Here is a 13,894-nt window from a genome sequence, read left to right as displayed (position 1 = left end):
TGCACAATACGCAGCGGATAGAAATCAAATCAATCATGCAAAACATGTAACACATTACATGTAAAATTATTCAACAAGGTAAAACATCCCGTCCCGATGTTACATCTATCAGAGCATGACCCACTAAGGAGACTACACTAGACTCCAAGCACTAGCTTCTACTCAATCACTGCTCGTTACCTGAAAACATAGTTGTAAGGGTGAGTTCCTCAATCAATATAATAAGCATTATAAAATATCATGTAATGCTAAGTAATTCAACACATATCATCACCCTAATCAGATCACACATATTCAGCAACGGCAATATCAACTCATAATCATCATCATCATCATACTCAAACTCAACACAACCATAAAACACACATATAATATTGGAATACATCCATTCATATTATACGCCATAAATACATACATTATGCAATGAGACTCCATGCATGCGGTACCGACTATTCGTGAACATATAGTTCAACCTCACCGATCAAATCCAGATACGGCTACCAAGCTCACTAGTCCCACTCATTTGAGACCTAGTGACTCACTCAATAATTCCTCACCATGGGAATTAGCTACCACCCCAAGGCTATGCTATGCACGCTAATCACCTAGCATGCAAACATCAACAACAATCCACAATGCTAACTCACTAATTCCTCACCATGGGAATTAGCTACCACCATAAAGGCCAAAATATGCAAGCTAAATCACTTAGTCATGCAAACATCAACAATCATCCACAATGGACATATGCTCACACTCTAAGCCATAAACAGTCCATTCAAAATTTCATACATGATATACACATTCACAACATTATGCATACCATCATACGTCATCAACATATTTATCACATAATCATATTATGTCATGCCACATAATCAATCACAGTATTAGCACACTCTACTAATACCTATACTGCTCAAAACAACGGGAAATGATCCCTACTCTATCATACATCAGCTAAATTACATTACTCAGCTGAACAACCAAAAACTGCACAACAACAGCACAGAAAAATCACAATCCTGCCCATACGCGTACTGCTTAGTCCCATACGCGCATGGCCCATTTCTACGCCAATCCCATACGCGTATCACCTGTCTCATATGCGTAAGCTACGCGTACCACTTCCTCATACGCGTACCAACAGAGACCAAATCACGTTCAAAACATCATCTTCCTCATCCATACGCGTATTGCCTAGTGCCATACGCGTACCAGGCCATCTCATACACGTATTGCCTAGTGCCATACGCGTATGACCAGAAACCAGATTCCCAGATCTGCTATGGTTTTCTCTGCTATGAGATCTCCCCATTCCAACCTCCTACAATCCAATTTTACACAGTAATCGTTCATATCATCTAACACGAATCATACCCTATTCAATTTCACCAATTCTAACATTTTTACATCTAATTCCTACGAATTCCTTTCAATCATAATCCAATTTCGTTCATCCAAAAGTTCACAATTTCATCATGCATCATTCCAATTAGAGTCAAATCAATGGTCTATCACTACCCACTACATGTTATCCCATAATACCCATTAATCGACGATAAACCCCCCTTACCTGAATTAATCCGGCAATCTTTAAGCTCCAAGCTTTTCTCTTCTCCAACCTTCTTCCTCTTGCTCTGTCTCTTTGCCCTTTTCCTCTTTTCAGCCGCTTCTCTGCTTTTCACGTAAAAACCCTTTTACCAAAAATGGAACTCTTTTCTTATTTCCAACTTATATACTTTCCAATAATTATTATTCCAATAATAATAATAATCCAATAATTCCAATTATTTAATTAAATTAATAAATATAATATTAACTTAAATTAAATAATTATCTTATTTTTATCGGGGTGTTACAACTCTCCCCCACTAAAAGAGTTTTCGTCCTCGAAAACATACCTCAAGCGAATAACTCCGGATAAGACTCCTTCATCTGACTCTCAAGTTCCCAAGTCACATTTCCACCTGCTGGTCCTCCCCAAGTTACCTTTACCAAAGCAATCTCTTTACCCCGCAACTGCTTCAACTCTCGATCCTCGATCCTCATAGGTGATGTTTCAACAGTCAGGTTATCTCTCACCTGTACATCATCTATTTGGACTACATGCGACGGATCAGGAATGTACCTCCTCAACTGAGACACATGAAAAACCTCATGCAAATTCGCAAGTGACGGCGGTAAAGCGATACGATAGGCTACCTCCCCTATCCTCTCCAAAATCTGATAAGGACCAATAAATCGAGGTGTCAACTTCTTCGACTTCAAGGCTCGACCAATTCCAGTTATCGGAGTAACACGAAGAAACACATGATCTCCCTCCTGAAACTCAAGTGACTTTCTCCTCTTGTCGTGATAACTCTTCTGACGACTTTGAGCAATTCTCATCTTCTCCTGAATCATCTTAATCTTTTCCGTAGTTTGTTGAACAATCTCCGGTCCAACCACATCACTCTCACCGGACTCGTACCAACATAAAGGTGTCCGACATCTCCTACCATACAAAGCTTCAAACGGTGCCATACCAATGCTCGAATGAAAACTATTGTTGTAGGTAAACTCAATCAAAGGTAAATAACAATCCCAAGCACCTCCCTTTTTCCAAAACACAAGCCCTCAAAAGATCCTCTAGTGACTGAATCGTCCTCTCAGTCTGACCATCAGTCTGCGGATGATATGCAGAACTCAATCTCAGCTTAGTTCCCAAAGCCCTCTGCAAACCTTCCCAGAACTTCGATGTAAATCTAGGATCTCTATCCGAAACAATACTCGACAGAATACCATGCAAACTTACAATCTTCTCAATATACAACTCAGCTAATCTCTCTAACGGATAATCCATTCTGATCGGAATAAAATGAGCCGATTTTGTCAATCTGTCAACAATCACCCAAATAGCTTCAAAATTCTTAATTGTCCTCGGTAAACCAGAAACAAAATCCATACTGATACTATCCCACTTCCACTCTGGAATAACCAACGGTTGCATTAGCCCAGACGGCTTCTGATGCTCAATCTTTGACTTCTGACAAGTCAAACAAGAATAAACAAAACTCGCAATTTCTCTTTTCATTCCCGGCCACCAAAATAACTTTTTCAAATCATGATACATCTTCGTAGCCCCAGGATGAATACTCAGGCCACTACGATGTCCTTCCTCAAGAATACTCTTCTTAAGTTCGGTAACATCCGGAATACACACCCGATTACCAAATTTCAAAACACCATTCTCATCAACTCTGAATTCACCACCTTGACCTTGATTCACTAGAGTCAACTTATCAACCAAAAGCACATCGGATTTCTGACCCTCTCTAATCTCATCCAGAATACCACTCGTTAACTTCAACATTCCCAATTTAACACTATTGTGAGTACTCTCACACACCAAACTCAAGTCTCTAGACTGCTCAATTAAATCCAATTCCTTAACCATTAACATAGACATATGCAATGATTTCCGACTCAATGCATCAGCCACTACGTTTGCTTTACCCGGATGGTAATTCAAACCAAAGTCATAATCCTTCAGAAACTCTAACCATCTCCTCTGTCTCATATTCAGCTCCTTCTGATCAAACAAATACTTTAAACTTTTATGGTCACTGAAAACCTCAAATCTTGACCTGTACAAGTAATGCCTCCATAACTTCAGAACAAATACCACGGCTGCCAACTCTAAATCGTGTGTCGGATAGTTCCTCTCATGAACCCTCAGTTGTCTCGAAGCATAAGCTATAACCTGCTTGTTCTGCATCAACACACCACCCAAACCCAACAATGAAGCATCACAGTAAACCTCAAATGATTCCGACGAACTCGGTAATATCAGAATAGGAGCAGTAGTCAACCTTCTCTTTAACTCTTGGAAACCTTCTTCACATTTTGAGTCCCAAACAAACGCTTGCCCCTTTCTAGTCAACATCGTCAACGGTAACGCCAACTTAGAAAATCCCTCAATGAATTTCCTATAATAAACAGCCAAACCAAGAAAACTCCTTATCTCCGAAACTGACTTCGGAACTTCCCACTTAGATACCGCTTCTATCTTAGAAGGATCAACAGCAACACCATCTCTTGAAATCACATGACCAAGAAAACTAACCTCTTATAACCAAAATTCACACTTTGACAGTTTAGCAAATAACTTCTTTTCTCGTAGAACTCCTAAAACCACTCTCAAATGCTCAGCATGCTCTTCTTCAGATTTCGAATACACCAAAATATCGTCAATAAACACCACAACAAACTGATCTAGGTACGGATGGAAAATCCTATTCATATACTCCATAAACACTCCAGGCGCATTAGTCACACCAAAAGGCATTACAGAATACTCATAATGTCCATACCTCGTTCTGAAAGCAGTTTCCTGAATATCCTCAGTTTTCACACGTATCTGATGATAACCCGATCTCAAATCTATTTTACTGAACACACTCGCACCAACCAACTGATCCATCAAATCATCAATCCTCGGCAAAGGATACCGATTCTTGATCGTCACTTTATTCAATTGCCTGTAGTCCACACACAACCTCATAGTACCTTCTTTCTTCTTAACCAATAACACTGGTGCACCCCACGGTGACACACTCGGACGAATAAATTTCTTATCCAACAGATCTTCCAACTGACTCTTCAATTCAGTTAACTCAACAGCAGACATACGGTACGGAGCCATCGATATCGGCCTAGTACCAGGCACTAAATCAATCGAGAACTCAACTTCACGCTCTGGCGGTAATTCATTCACTTCTTCCGGAAACACATCAGGAAAATCACACACTACGGCTAGATCACAAATCGCCAGTTTATCTTTAGCCTCCAAAGTCGCTAACAGTATAAACAACTCTGCTCCATCTACTACTGCCTCATTCACCTGTCTTGCTGATAGAAACAAACTCTTTTCTTCCTCAATCTCAGGAAAGATCACAGTCTTATCAAAACAGTTGATATAGACTCGGTTAAACACCAACCAGTTCATACCCAGGATAACATCAATCTGCACTAGTGGAAGACACACAAGGTCCATCCCAAAGTCTCTACCAAAAATACTCAAAGGACAATTTAAACAAACTGAAGTAGTAGTCACTGAACCCTTCGCAGGAGTATCAATCACCATACCCCCATGCATCTCAGATATCTCTAATCTAAGTTTCACAGCACAATCCAAAGATATAAAGGAATGAGTCGCACCTGTGTCAATAATAGCTACAAGAGGAAAGCCATTAATATAACACGTACCTCGGATCAAACGATCATCTGCAGAAGTCTCAGAACCCGATAAAGCAAAGACCTTGCCTCCCGACTGGTTCTCTCTCTTCGGCTTAGGACACTGTGGGCTAATATGACCCAACTCTCCACAGTTGAAACAAGTCACAGTCTTCGACCGGCACTCTGCAACCAAATGACCACCTTTTCCACACTTGAAACACTTCCTCTCAGCACTGGTACACTCATGGACACGATGTCCAGCCTGACCACATCTGTAACACTTAGCAGGGGCACTAGAGTCTCCCCCACTAGGCCTCTTCATTCCACTCTGTCTCTGGAAACCTTTGCCAGCTGCATACGGTTTCCCACGATCATTCTGATTCTTGCCTTTCCTATCAACCCTCTGCTGATAGCTTTCCGCTCTGGCCTTGGTATCCTGTTCAAAAATCCTGCAACAGTCAACCAAGTCAGAAAACACTCTGATCCGCTGATATCCAATAGCCTGCTTGATCTCGGGACGCAACCCGTTCTCAAACTTCACACATTTCGAAAATTCCCAAGTAGCCTCATCATAGGGAGTGTAATACTTCGACAGCTCTGTGAACTTAGCAGCATACTCCGTAACAGACCGGTTGCCCTGCTTCAATTCCAAGAACTCTATCTCTTTCTTTCCTCTGACATCCTCTGGAAAGTACTTCCTCAGGAATCTCTCTCTGAACACAGCCCAAGTGATCTCAGCATCCCCAGCAGCTTCCAACTCAGAGCGGGTAGCAACCCACCAATCATCTGCTTCCTCTGACAGCATATGCGTACCGAACCTGACCTTCTGGTTATCGGCACACTCAGTCACTCGGAAGATCCTCTCGATCTCCTTCAACCACTTCTGAGCACCATCTGGATCGTATGCTCCCTTGAACATTGGAGGATTGTTCTTCTGGAACTCACTCAGTTGACGAGCAGCTCCCATTCCCACAACATTCGGATTCCCTCCAAGTACTCCAGCTAGCATACCCAGAGCCTCAGCAATCGCAGCATCGTCTCTACCTCTTCCAGCCATCTCTATTCTGAAAACCCAATCAAGCTAAAACAATAAGTACTGATAGGGTTGCACAACACCTATCACGTACAGGGAAACAGAATAATTACGACTCGACTCGACCGACTATGCTCTGATACCACTAATGTAACACCCTTCTAAATTACCCCAAATATTTAATTAAATCAACCAATATATACATCAGAGTAAAGGTGCAATTAAGGGTGTCACACAAACACTTCACACCATTCACCATAATAACTGTCATGCTCTTTTATTAATTCAAAACATAAAGCATTTGCACAATACGCAGCGGATAGAAATCAAATCAATCATGCAAAACATGTAACACATTACATGTAAAATTATTCAACAAGGTAAAACATCCCGTCCCGATGTTACATCTATCAGAGCATGACCCACTAAGGAGACTACACTCGACTCCAAGCACTAGCTTCTACTCAATCACTGCTCGTTACCTGAAAACATAGTTGTAAGGGTGAGTTCCTCAATCAATATAATAAGCATTATAAAATATCATGTAATGCTAAGTAATTCAACACATATCATCACCCTAATCAGATCACACATATTCAGCAACGACAATATCAACTCATAATCATCATCATCATCATACTCAAACTCAACACAACCATAAAACACACATATAATATTGGAATACATCCATTCATATTATACGCCATAAATACATACATTATGCAATGAGACTCCATGCATGCGGTACCGACTATTCGTGAACATATAGTTCAACCTCACCGATCAAATCCAGATACGGCTACCAAGCTCACTAGTCCCACTCATTTGAGACCTAGTGACTCACTCACTAATTCCTCACCATGGGAATTAGCTACCACCCCAAGGCTATGCTATGCACGCTAATCACCTAGCATGCAAACATCAACAACAATCCACAATGCTAACTCACTAATTCCTCACCATGGGAATTAGCTACCACCATAAAGGCCAAAATATGCAAGCTAAATCACTTAGTCATGCAAACATCAACAATCATCCACAATGGACATATGCTCACACTCTAAGCCATAAACAGTCCATTCAAAATTTCATACATGATATACACATTCACAACATTATGCATACCATCATACGTCATCAACATATTTATCACATAATCATATTATATCATGCCACATAATCAATCACAGTATTAGCACACTCTACTAATACCTATACTGCTCAAAACAACGGGAAATGATCCCTACTCTATCATACATCAGCTAAATTACATTACTCAGCTGAACAACCAAAAACTGCACAACAACAGCACAGAAAAATCACAATCCTGCCCATACGCGTACTGCTTAGTCCCATACGCGTATGGCCCATTTCTACGCCAATCCCATACGCGTATCACTTGTCTCATACGCGTAAGCTACGCGTACCACTTCCTCATACGCGTACCAACAGAGACCAAATCACGTTCAAAACATCATCTTCCTCATCCATACGCGTATTGCCTAGTGCCATACGCGTCCCAGGCCATCTCATACGCGTATTGCCTAGTGCCATACGCGTATGACCAGAAACCAGATTCCCAGATCTGCTATGGTTTTCTCTGCTACGAGATCTCCCAATTCCAACCTCCTACAATCCAATTTTACACAGTAATCGTTCATATCATCTAACACGAATCATACCCTATTCAATTTCACCAATTCTAACATTTTTACATCTAATTCCTACGAATTCCTTTCAATCATAATCCAATTTCGTTCATCCAAAAGTTCAGAATTTTATCATGCATCATTCCAATTAGAGTCAAATCAATGGTCTATCACTACCCACTACATGTTATCCCATAATACCCATTAATCGACGATAAACCCCCCTTACCTGAATTAATCCGACAATCTTTAAGCTCCAAGCTTTTCTCTTCTCCAACCTTCTTCCTCTTGCTCTGTCTCTTTGCCCTTTTCCTCTTTTCAGCCGCTTCTCTGCTTTTCACGTAAAAACCCTTTTACCAAAAATGGAACTCTTTTCTTATTTCCAACTTATATACTTTCCAATAATTATTATTCCAATAATAATAATAATAATCCAATAATTCCAATTATTTAATTAAATTAATAAATATAATATTAACTTAAATTAAATAATTATCTTATTTTTATCGGGGTGTTACATAAGTCAAGGTTGATTTTACTTTTGTTGGATTAAAATCATTGGATTTAGGAGATTGATGAAATGTACATTTCATCTCCTAAAATGAATGAATGATTTTAATTTGATAAAATTCCTTCCATGACAAATTTGTGTTTGTCTCATCCCCCCCCCCCCCCCCCCCCCCCCCCTTCATCTTCAATCCCTTTCTATCCCATTCCTCTCCTTGGCCAATGACATCTCAATACCCTAAGGCTAATTGGTTCATGAACCAATACAAGTATGGATGAGATTAGGTCCACCCTTGGATAATTTTCTTTTTGTGTATGGTATGTTTTAGGAGTATGGTTCATTATACCATATCTCTAACATGCATTAATACCAAAAAAGTTATTGCCCGACTTCAGATAGTTGTGACTTCTACATAAGTCCAATTACGATTGCTTAACATAGCGCTAAATTTTGAGACAAAAGGCATAGCATTCTAGTAAGTGAGATTGTAAGTCTCCCACCTTTCATGGTAATTTATAGAAACTTGATCTTTTTTCCTTCCTTTGGAAGATGTCTTGGTTCAAGGATTCATGCTTGTGAATAGAGGTTTGAGTGTTCTCCAAAGAATGACTTTAAACAATTGAAAAGCAAAACTCCACTAACTCCAATCAACTAACATTTTAATAACTTTTTAATTTAAAGTCATTTACTTTATGCACTTTAAATTCAAGCCATTTATCATTTGTCATTATACATCTCATTTAACTTGTTTATGTTTATGTCATTTTCACTTTGCTCATTTGAGCCATATATTGTGATTGTATATACTTGTTTGTGTATCTTGTTTGTGTTTGTGGTCTTAGGACCTTAAAATACTTAATAAACAACAAAAACCCCTAAAAAATGTTTGTGTGGACTATTGGGTTTGATCTGAGCTTTGGACTTAGAATTAGGCAACATTCCCTATGCAAAAGAACTTGGCCAATACCAACATTTCTGAAACCAAGTCATTGTGATATGAGCTTTCATCTGATGCAAGTATTAAGATCCTTTGGAGCTTATCTGCTACATGGTATTGATGCAAAGGTTACTTTGAACCTGTGCCTAATGCCTTATTATGAGCCATTCAAGGAGTATGTCATCTGATACATGGGGAAGATTATGAAGAAGACTATGAAGTTGCTGGCTTGGATGTGGCTATCTTTATTTGATGCCTTTCTCTTCATCTTTCTTGCTTATTGATATTGCTAAATTTTAAAGTACAAAGGAAAAGTGGGTTTCTATATGACATTCTTGTCTATCGGATTGCATCCCATTGGTCAGATCTTTTCAACTCTTAACTTTTAAATTTTTGCTTAGGATTAGTCTCTTCACTTGTTCCCACTTCTTAAATTTCAAATCTCTCCTCCTTTCAAAACCTTCTTTGATTTTGGTTTTTAAACTTAGACTTTATTGCAAATTAGAAACTTTGGCCTTATGCCATTGTATTTTAAACTTTTCTTAAATCAAACTTGTAAATGAAATTAATCATATTGACTTAAATTTTCAAAAGACAAAAAGAACTAACACTCATTCAAACTCTTTTAGGCCTTTTGTGCCTCTTTTAAATTTAACTTTTTGTTAAAAACAACTCACTCATTTTGAAATTGATACCACGAACTACGAGGTTTTGATCCCTCATTTCTATGTTTGTACGTAGGCACAAGTCCGAAGGTCTTGTCAAACACAAAAATATAATTAATAAATTCTTTTCTCATCCCCTCACTCTATTTATTGCAAACATCATTTCATACTAAAATACATGCACAAATATAAAAGGGCTCCCTAGGAGTACCTAGGAAACTTTGGGTGTTAAAACCTTCCCTTTGTGTAACCAACCTCCTTACCTATAATCTCTGGAATTTTATTAGTTTGGATTTGAAAACTTCTTATCTTTGGGTTTTGTTCATACTTTTCCCTTTTCCTTTGGAAACAATAAAAGCGCGGTGGTGACTCTAGTTTTATTGACATTAAGTTTATCCATAGCTTAATTGTCATGAATTTTCCGCTATAAAAACCAAGTGGCAACTTTGTTAGGGAGTAGTCCTCAGTGGGTTTAGCCTACTTTTTTATGTGTATATATTTGTGTATTTGATGTTTGTATATTTCTATGTTTGATATAATCTACTTGTTGTGCTTGGTGATCTCTGAGTGGTGAGATAAGTTCTAACCCGAGCATGAGTGCAATTAAGATAGGAGGATGGTATAGTCATGTTCGACTTGTGTGGAGTAGTCCTTAATAAGTTGACTTGAGACTCATCTACTCAGTGGAGACCCTTTTGGAGTTATGAATGTCACACAAGTCATTTGTGGTTAGGCATTACTTTCTCTGATTTGGGGTCCGAGAAGCTGAGGATCGTAGAACATTTAACCCAACTTTGCCTATTTAGGATGTAATGCGGAGACTGTTCAAGTGTAGACTCGATAACAGTTGTTACGCGATACTACACTCAAACGAGTTTCTTGAGATTATTATGGGTTGATGAGTCAATCATCCTAACCTATAATATCCGATAGATGGAATTAAGACTCTGGGAACTTTTAAGAACATGATCTACAGGTTTTTATCCTTAGTATACTCCTTTGGGATGGTTCTTAACCCGAATTCATGCTCGTGACTCACAACAAACCCTTGATTCTTGATTGATCCAATCAAGTCTTGTCAATATCAATGGAACTTGGGTGTTGATAAGGGGAAAACCATAATCCACCAAAATGGATGATTGATCTTGACAATGACTTGATTCATCCCTTGACCTTGGTTTGTTTTCCTTGTGTATGATCCCTTATTTGTGATTGTTGCATTCATGCATTCATGCACATCATGACATTCATCACACGAAAAAATAACTTCAAGGAACTGAGGTTTTATTTGCAAATATTTTCAGACCATGGATTGTGGACGAAGGAACACTAAGAAGTACAGTTTCAGATGTCCTGACTTGAAAGAGTTAAGGAAGCTATCATCTTTTGTATTAGATCCCTTGGACTTCAAACAACATCATGGGAAGCTTTTGTTTGTATTGTCTGCTGATGTAGTGGAAGGAATCTTGAGTGTGTTGGTTCTGTTTTATGATCCTCTCTACCGTTGCTTCACTTTCCCCAATTATCAGCTTGTGCCTACGTTAGAGGAGTATGTCCATCTCTTGGGAATACCTGTTTCTGACAAAGTGCCTTTTAATGGATTGGAGGATATTACCATATCTCATATTATAGTTAAAGCTCTTCATCTGAAGAAGTCTGAGATTGAGCCTCATTGGGTGAAGAAATGAGGAATGTTTGGGTTGACTTCTAAGTTTCTCATAGGGAAAGCTACTTCCTTTTCTCAAGCCGATAGTTTGGATGCTTTAAAAGCCATCTTCGTGTTGCTCATCTGTGGTTTAGCTTTGTTCCTAACATTGACGGTTTTGTTGATGTTAATGCCATTAGAATTTTCTTGATTGGAAATCTTGTTCCTACTTTGTTGGGTGATATGTACTTCTCTTTGCATCTAAGGAATTCTAAAGGTGGTGGGACTATTGTGTGATGTGTTCCTCTTCTGTACAAGTGGTTTATTTCGCACTTGCCTCAAACGCCTGCTTTTGTGGAGAACAAACAATGTCTACGATGGTCTCAGAGACTTATGTCCCTCACTAATGATGATATTGTTTGGTATGATTCTTCATTGAGTAGCTTGGATATTATTGATAGTTGTGGTGAATTCTATAATGTTCCTCTCATTGGTACACAAGGAGGAATCTACTACAACCCTTCTTTGTGCTCGCCGTCAACTTGGGTTCCCCTTGAGAGACAAACCTAATAACACTCAATTAGAGGGTCTTTTCTATCAAGAGGGTAAAGATCCCGAACATTTGAAGCAGAAAATGGTACATGCTTGGCATAATGTGCATAGGAAAGGAAGATCCGAGCTTGGTTCGCACAACTGTGTAGCTTTGGAAGCATACACTCTTTGGGTGAAAAAGAGAGCTTTGGAGTTGAAGATGCCTTATGATTGTGAGAGACCTATGTCTATGGTTGTGGCTGAGCCATTAACTCTCCCTAACCAAGATGTAGAGGAGTTGGAAGACGCACTCACCAAGATGAAGCAAGAGAAAGATATGTGGGAAGAACGGTTCCATGCTTTGAGCTGAAAGCATGAGGAGTTGCAGCTTGAGTCCAAGGATAAATATGCGCTTATTGAAATTCTTGAAGACCGAGAAATGAAGAGACAAAGAGAACCATAGGGTCCATATTCCTCTAGTATGCCTCAGCCTTCCGGTGTTTGGAAGAAGATTGTTGATCAGCTTGTCCTTGAGAAGGCTCAGATGAAGACATCTTTTGAGACCGAGATCCGACACATCGGAAGGAAGTACGTGCCTGCAGCCAGATCATCTGACACTGTTGTTAGGGGATCCTTAGGATGATTAGTTTCCTTTTCTCTTGTATTTGTATTTTGGTTTCTGAAATTGTAATCATTCCAAAATCATATGAATAAAAGAGATTCCTATGGTCAATCAAATTGTTATTGTTGTTATTATATGTATTTGCAAATAAAATAGTATGTTCCTTGAAAATAAAAACAATCCAAACATTGCATTTTATGCATCATTTGCATAAGCAGGTTTCTTCTGCCAGATGTCTTATTGGTTATTCTTCTGTGCTACAGCCAAGCTGACTCACCGATACAACACTCGTGCCAATCAACCGAGAATCATGGAACATTTGGAACAAGAGAACCGAGAGTTGAAGGATGAAATTGCCCGCTTGACTACCATGATGGAGTCTTTTTTAGTTGCTCAGAGTCAGTCTTCTCCAACGCCTGCAACTCCTCCTCCTCAGAGGACTGTCATTTCAGAGGTTGCTACTTCATCCATGCCTACTACTCAGTTTGCTCCAGCCATGCCTGCCAGATCCCCGCGGGGAATGCCACCGAACTTTGTGCCTGAAGGGTTTGCACCTACTTTTGCTTCCATGCCGACATCTAGCCCGGTCATGTCTGTTCCGCCTCCAATGGTTCACACTCTACCACGTGTTGAGGACACCATCTACCATTCTGAGCCGTCTGAGGGCCCTGATGTTTATGAGAAGATGGACGAAATGAAAGACCAGTTCCTTGAGATGCAAAAGGAATTGAAGACCTTGAGGGGAAAAGATCTGTTCGGTAAGAGTGTTGCTGAACTTTTCCTAGAGCCAAATGTCAAAATCCCGATGAAGTTCAAAGTCCCTAACTTTGAAAAGTATAAGGGAAATACATGTCCACTTAGCCATCTCATCATGTATGCCAGGAAAATTTCGACGCAAACTGTTAATGATTAGTTATTAATTCACTATTTCCAAGACAGTCTGACTGGTGCCGCTCTGAGGTGGTACATGGGATTGGATAGTGCAAGTGTTCACATGTTCAATGATTTGGGTGAAGCCTTTGTGAAGCAGTACAAGTACAACATGTATATGGCGCCTGATAGAGACCAGCTGAGGTCAATGTCT

The sequence above is a fragment of the Lathyrus oleraceus genome, chromosome 4 (genome assembly GCF_024323335.1).
Source record: "Lathyrus oleraceus cultivar Zhongwan6 chromosome 4, CAAS_Psat_ZW6_1.0, whole genome shotgun sequence".
In the NCBI taxonomy this organism is placed as follows: Eukaryota; Viridiplantae; Streptophyta; class Magnoliopsida; order Fabales; family Fabaceae; genus Lathyrus; species Lathyrus oleraceus.
The sequence above is the reverse complement of the archived record's forward strand: the minus strand, read 5'-3'. Positions refer to the sequence as shown.